General features: G+C 61.6%; 1 long non-coding RNA gene across 1 annotated transcript; it reads right to left on the bottom strand.

The window, feature by feature from the left end:
- Window positions 1-253: 253 nt before the first annotated feature.
- LOC123605024 lies at window positions 254-4,145 on the bottom strand. The gene is made up of 2 exons (XR_006715551.1): window positions 1,033-4,145; window positions 254-556 (listed from the first exon to the last, which is right to left on the bottom strand). It is a non-coding gene; the product is annotated as an uncharacterized LOC123605024 (long non-coding RNA).
- Window positions 4,146-6,904: the final 2,759 nt, after the last annotated feature.

Raw genomic sequence — 6,904 nt, 5'->3', positions numbered from 1 at the left:
CGCTCAACCGACTGAGCCACCCAGGCGCCCTTAGAGTTTCTTTATTGAAATACGCAGCCCCCACACTTGGCTTCATCACTAGCGGACGTGACCAATCGTCTACCACTTTGCCAGTTGTAAAGACAGTAGGCGTTTTCTTGTTTGAGTATCTGTTTGCATTTCTTTCATCATGAGTGACTTTAAGCTTCTTTTTTGCTGTCCCTTAATTGCCATTTGTATTTCTTCTTGCCTGAACTAATGTTCATTTCTTTGCCTGGCTTTCTGTATGGTTGTTTTGTGGGTTTTTTTTTTTTTTTATTGATTTGTAGGAACTCTTTGTATAGGAAGGCTATGAATCCCTCTGTTACAGTGTTACAAATGTTTTTCTCCCCAGCTGTCTCACCTCATCTAACCTCAGCTGCGTGTCTGTTTGATTCAGAAGCATGTAGTTTTTATAGAGCCAGATTTGAAGATTTTTCTTTTTATAGATCTTGGCTCTGTACCTTTCCCACCCCTCAAGAGGGCAAGGAGGTGGGAGGGGTACACGAGGCCTGCCAGTTTGGAGACTCTTCCAATCCTAGGAGTACAGAGAGTTCGGGTGAGTCCAAGCACCTGTCGCCCACAGATCCCGCCTCACACACTCCCTGCTGGCCATTTGAAAACTCCTGTCTACACAAGGGCAAGTAGGGGCCAGGCCTGGGCCCCGATGCCTGGGAACCCAAAGAGGGGTGGTCATCACCTCCAAGAGGAAGAACCAGGGCCTGCCTCCCTCCCTGGGCCTCTTGGGACCTATTTGTGCAACCTTTTACATTTTCTTTGCAAACATGCAGTCAGGCCAATGTCAAGCCCCAGCCAGGAGGGAGCACCTGTGGTTTAATTCAGCTTTGGGGGGGCCTCAGTGTCCTCTTCTGCACGATGGGGCCAATCACAGCCCCCCACTCTTTGGGAACAGGAGATGCTGGGCCTAACAAACTAGGGCACGGTGCCAGGTACAAAGCCAGCACCCTGGTGACTCCACTGGCCTGCCCCTCCCGTAGAACAGTAGACACCCACCTGGGACCCTCCCTCGGGCAGTCCTGGGCACTGAACCCTTCATGTGGCTTTGGCCAAATGAGCGCATCCCTCTGTGCCTCGGTTTCCCCACCTGCAAAAAGGGTGTTCTAGTGGCCACCGCTGCCCAGGGCCGAAGTGAGATTCAGTGTGGTGTGCACAGGGAAAGGGAGGTGTGAGTAGCCATTAGGGCCTGGAAGTGACCTCCCCGAGCCCCGATTTTCAGAAGGGGAAACCAAGGCCTGGGAAGGGCAGCCTCTGCCCCAGGCATACAGCCAGAACGTGGTGGAGCCAGAATCTGAACCCAGATCTGTGGGCAAGCTGGGCCCAGTGGCTGCTGCTCCTTCCCTCCCCTGGGCACCATCGCCCAGGCCCCAAACCTGGCCTTAAGAACCAGGAACCCCCCACACCACGCTGCCTCCGTCTTCACGGCCCCCCTCCAGACCCACGAGCACCCATTGTGCGCCATACCTCATGGAGTAAGAAAGCCTCGCGCCCCGCCCTTGGGGGGCCCTAAGCCAGTGATCACGGGATCAAGCGATTACTCCATGGAGGAGAAACCGGAACCGGAAACTGCAAAAACTCCTACAAGAGGAGTGGGGCCTGGCTTGCTCTGGGAGGCTTCCTGGAGGAGGCAGCACCCAGGCTGAGAGCTGAAGGACGAGGAAGAGCTAGCCGGGCACAATGAGAGGAGCAGACGGCCAGGACGAGCTGTTTGGGGAGCCGCAAGGGGGCTGGTGAGGCTGTGAGGTGGGGGGGGGTGGGCTGAGCCAGGTAAGGGAAGAGTCCATGTGGGGTCCCGGCTCCAGACAGGGTGGCCAGGACGGGGCGGGGGGGGGGGGCGGCGGCTAACCACCAAGGGCTCCCCGTGGCCCTCAGCACACACCCAGGAAGCAGCATGCAGTCCCCACACCAGCTCCAGAATTACCCAGCAGCGCCTTCTTCCTGGTCACCCTGAGCAGCCTGGGCCTTTGAGGGCCAGCTCCCCCGTGTGAGCCCCGAGAGAGACCACGTTGCCCTCCTGGCTTCTTCCCAGAAGCCCCGGGTGAAACCCAAGCTCCTTGGAGTGGTGCGGTGCTGGCGGCAGGGAATGCCCTCCCCGCATTTCTGGAAGACGCCAGAAACACGTGGAACAGCTTGGCGGGGCAGGCGAACCCGGTGTGTGAGCCTTGCCAGCCTCGGGCTGGGGCCTGAGCCTCAGTTTCCCCAGCTGAGCCATGGGCTTGTGTGCGCCGCCTCATCTGTGAAGCTCAGGGGACCTGGAGAACGCCAGGAGAAGAAGCTCGCCCTTCGCGTGCCGGGGAGAGACAGGAGGGCCCCCTCGCTGCCAGGGGCAGGGCTGAGTGGGGCCGCCCCGTGGGTGGGTGCGTGGGCAGGTGGCGGGAATCCGGCCGGCTCCCTGTCCCCTGCCCACGCCCTGGTCCCCGGGAACTAGGACGAACAATGCCCATGGGGGCCGCTGAGGAGGCACCCCGTGTTTACACAGGCCACCCCGGAATGTGGCAGGACAGGCCCTGGGGGCCCCTGAGTCAGGAGCCGTAGGCACCAGGCCAGGAGGGGGGAAGGGCCGCCCTCGGCCGGGTAGCACGGCTCTCGGAGGCGGCTGGGGCCCGGGGGAAAGAGGCTCGGTGTGGTTGGGTCTGGTCCGCAGCAGGGGCCCCGCCGGGGCTCGGGGTTCAGTCCGGGGCTGGGGCTCAGCCCTGATGCATTCACCCACTCGCCTGCTGCCCCTGGTGCACAGCCCTCCGGCCAGGGGCTGGCTCCATCCCATGGGGCCTGGGCACATGAACTTCCCATGCCCCAGTCATTCCCGCCACCAGCGCCGAGATGTCCCTGCTCGGAGGGTGGCCCCTCACCCAGCGCCGATGGGTGGCTGTGTCCTCACCCCCACGCCGTCAAGAGCCTCCCCCCCCCCCGCCCCCGTCTGCTGCTCATTACCCCCACAGGCCAGCCCCTTCTCTCCCCCTGATGTCTGTCTCCACCCCTCCCCTCTTGAACCGCCCGCCACAGGGCAGCCATAGGGACCACATCTCTCTTCTGCTCAAATCCCTGCCATGGCTCTCTAGTGCCCTCACCGTTAAGGCCCGACCCCTCTCTGGCCTTAGTTCCTTTGCTTTCCATTTCTCTGGGCTTAGGTCCCGTGGGCCTCGAGGGCTCCTCACAGACATGACACACGGCCCCATCTCCCAGCCTCTGCCCCTGCAGTTCCCCCACTGACTCTTCTCATCCTTCTGGTCACACCCAAGTGTCACTGCCCCGGGGACACACCCCAGGGAGGTCAGGGGCCTGTGGGGCACATAAAGAGCCCCTTCTGGATATTTACCGACACCTGGCAATGGGAGGCATGAGGCTGGGGGGCTGGCCGCTCTCAGCCGGTTCCCAGCTCCCCTGGCCCCCTGGCTCCCCAAGAGGGGCTGGGCAGGTCACTGGGTCCCCTCCCTTCCTTGACCTTACGGCTTCCAGAGCCAGATTAGTCGTGCCTGGGGAGGGGCTAGAGCTATATCCCCCCCCCCCTTTACATCCCGCATAGCCAGCGGCTCCTTCCTCCTGCCTACCTCCAGGGAGGTATATCCAGGGAGACCCCCAGCCCCAGGCCCGACCATCAGGCCCTATGGAAGCCAACCTCCCTCCCAAAGCCAGGGAGAATGCACGAAGGATGGAAGGAAGGAACCCTGACCCAGGTCCCCGGGGGAGGGGCGTCAGGGCGAGCACGTGGGCGTGCCTGGGTCAGGACCCTCTGCACGGGCCTGAATAGACGAAGAAGCCCCCAGCCTCTGTGGCCGTCATCACCCCTGTGTGAGTGTGCGCTGGGGATGGTGACTGGGCCGGGGGTCTGGCTCAAGTGGCAGTGCCCCTCCATCCTGCCAGGGCTTCTGAACAGCAGGGAGGAGTGGTGGCGGGGGGTGGGGGTGGGGTCTGCTCACACCCCAGGAGAGGGTACCCACTTTGGAGACAAATGAAAACACATGTCGGGGGGATGCCCCCAAAGTCCTAAAGTCAATTACATTCTCTCTGTGGACAACCGTGGCTTGTATGCCTTCTGTGTCCCTTCCGGAAGTCTCCACCACCATGCCTATGTTCTGTCCCTTATCCCCCCACTCGCTGGTGACAATCTGTTCTTGGCATTAGTTTTTTTTTTTTTTTTTTTTTTTTTTAATTTTTTTTTTCAATGTTTATTTTATTTTTGGGACAGAGAGAGACAGAGCATGAACGGGGGAGGGGCAGAGAGAGAGGGAGACACAGAATCGGAAACAGGCTCCAGGCTCTGAGCCATCAGCCCAGAGCCCGACGCGGGGCTCGAACTCACGGACCGCGAGATCGTGACCTGGCTGAAGTCGGACGCTTAACCGACTGCGCCACCCAGGCGCCCCTTCTTGGCATTAGTTTTGCCAACTAGAAATAGGGTTATTTCCCTCAATGTGGGGTCCCCGGCCTGGGGTGTGGCTTGGGTGGAAGGAGGAAGCAGGTGGGGAGGCAGGGCTCCGGCTCCAGCCTGCCCAGGCCCAGCAGGCGAGCACCCAGAGGAGAACAAAGGCCACAGGCAGGCAGGCAGGGGTGGGCGGGCTGTGGGCCGGCCTCAAGGGGCCCCTGGCACCAGCCACCCGCTGCCTGTCCTCATGCCAAGGCCTTGCAGGGCTCACCCAGGCCTCGGGGCTGGGCAGAGGTGGCAGCGTGGGGGGCCCCTGTGGACTGCTCCACCCAGTGACTCAGCCCATGCTGGGCCTCCCCAGGGAGGACAATGGTGGCTTGTGGGTGCCGGGAGGGCCTCCTGGCAGGTGTGAGCCCCAGGGTGGACCAGGCCCCAGGGAGGAGCTTTCTAAGCCTTGCTGTCCTCATCTGTACAATGGGTTTAATCTCTCAGGCATGAGGACCTGACAGCCAAACATATGGATGGAACGAGCCACATTTGGAACCAAAGGAGGACCTCTGATGGCCCATCTTGCCTTGGAGGGCAGGTGCTGGGCAGGGCACAGGCACCACTGTGGCCCAATGCCCAGCACCAAGAAAGGCACCCATCTTGCCTTGGAGGGCAGGTGCTGGGCAGGGCACAGGCACCACTGTGGCCCAGTGCCCAGCACCAAGAAAGGCACCCAGTTGGTGCTTGATAATTGCATGGTCCACAAATGGATCTTCCCCCCCACCTCCAGTGAGTGTGTTGAGGGCCACTCCAGGAACCTTAACCCCAACGCTAAGGGTTAGACCCTGAGCATTCTCGGGCAAGGGGGAACTGATGTACCCTGAGTGAGGCTGGGACCCTGAGAGGCCTTGGCCTCAGCCTGGTCCTCAAGAAACTCCCCGGGCTGGGGGGATGCCGGAGCAGGAATAGGCCCATGGGGTCAGAGTCGGGCCACACGGAACAGCTGGGGACTGAGGGGGCCACTGCCCTGCCACAGACGCAGGCCCGCCAGTGGGGAGAGGCTGAGGGATGCGGGCACAAGCTGTGGGCACCGACTCTGTACCCATCGCTGTGCCTTCCATTTTCCTGAGGGGGAAACTGAGGCCCAGAGAGGGTCAAGAATTTGCGCAAGGTCACAGTGAGGCGGGAAGGAGTGAGGAATTCGAACCCAGACCCCAAGACCCACACCTCCCTCTCCAGGCGTGCGGCACAGGGAGCTTCTCTGAGCTAGAAAGGATCAGGGTCAGCCTACTTGGGGTGCAGCGTGAGGGGCCTGTGCCTTTACTAGGAGGCCCCTGAGCCCTCCACTCACTCCTCACCCTGGACCCCCTCTTTTCTTCCTGGGCCGGGAGCAGCACCGAACTGTGGTGATTTTGGGTTTCCAGGTGTGAGTGGAAAAACATGCCAGACAGAGGGCAGGACAAGGACAACGGGGCCTGCCCGGAGGTGAAAAGGAGTCTGGCAGCCTCCAAACCAGCAAAGAGGCCCCTGGTGGCGAGAGCCCAGTGGGCCAGGAGGATGATGGCTTCTTCCCAGGCCTGGAAGGGAATGTGGCTTTCTGGGGACCCAGGAAGTCACGAGAGCTTGTCATATTTTCATTTATAATTTTACCATCCCCTTTCTGAAGGCTCTGTGGTCCTCAAAAGCTGAATTGCCCCTGGAGGCGGGAAGAGTTTCAGACCCCAGAAGAGACACAGCCCGCTGAGAACCAAAAGGCTTGCGTCCAGATTCCGTTTCACAGATGAGCAAACTTGAGAATCAGGTAGGCCAAAGCAACCAGCAAGTCAGAGGCACGCACAGTGCGGGTTCCCTGTGGGCCTCTCTGACTCTGAGACAGAGCTGGCTTCCATTGCTCTACCAACAAAATGGGTCCAAATCCTGTCCTCCGGCCATGGATGCCCGCTCTCAACAGCCAGCACCAGGGGCCAGCCCTAGGAACTGAGACACGACCCAGCCCAAGAGGCCGCGCGGGCGGCAAAGCAAACCTGACAAATAAAACCCCAAAACCCACCCCCCCCCCCCCCCCCACCGGTTCTCTAGGCCTAACGCTCCGCGAGTCCCACCTCCTTCTTCGCTAGACGCCGCGGAGGCGGGGAAGGGGGCGGGGCGGCCCCAGAAATGGCCGACGAGCCCGCCAATCACGGTTTAGCGCCCTCCGATTGGCCACTGCTGCCGTGTCTTATCTTTCCATCTCACGGTCCCCGCCCACTTGCGTCACGGCTGTGTTCCATCTGGCGTGCGCCTCCGCGCTGGAAGATAGTCCCGCCCCCTTCCCCGAGCCTTTTGCTGGAGGCCCGGCTGGGCGGCGCTGCTCCTAGAGCCCGGGCCTCACGAGCCCCAGCCGCTGCCGCGGGCGCGCTGGAAGGCGAGCCGCGGAGACCGGCGCGGGCCGAGCGGGCGGTGGCGGCGGAGGGATCCGCAGCGACGCCGGGCGGGGCGCGGGGCGGGGCGCGGGCGGGGCCTGGCGGGGGCGGGGCA

The sequence above is a fragment of the Leopardus geoffroyi genome, chromosome A2, assembly GCF_018350155.1.
Source record: "Leopardus geoffroyi isolate Oge1 chromosome A2, O.geoffroyi_Oge1_pat1.0, whole genome shotgun sequence".
Taxonomy (NCBI): Eukaryota; Metazoa; Chordata; class Mammalia; order Carnivora; family Felidae; genus Leopardus; species Leopardus geoffroyi.
Note: the sequence above shows the minus strand (reverse complement) of the source record. Positions and strands in the feature narration are given on the sequence as shown.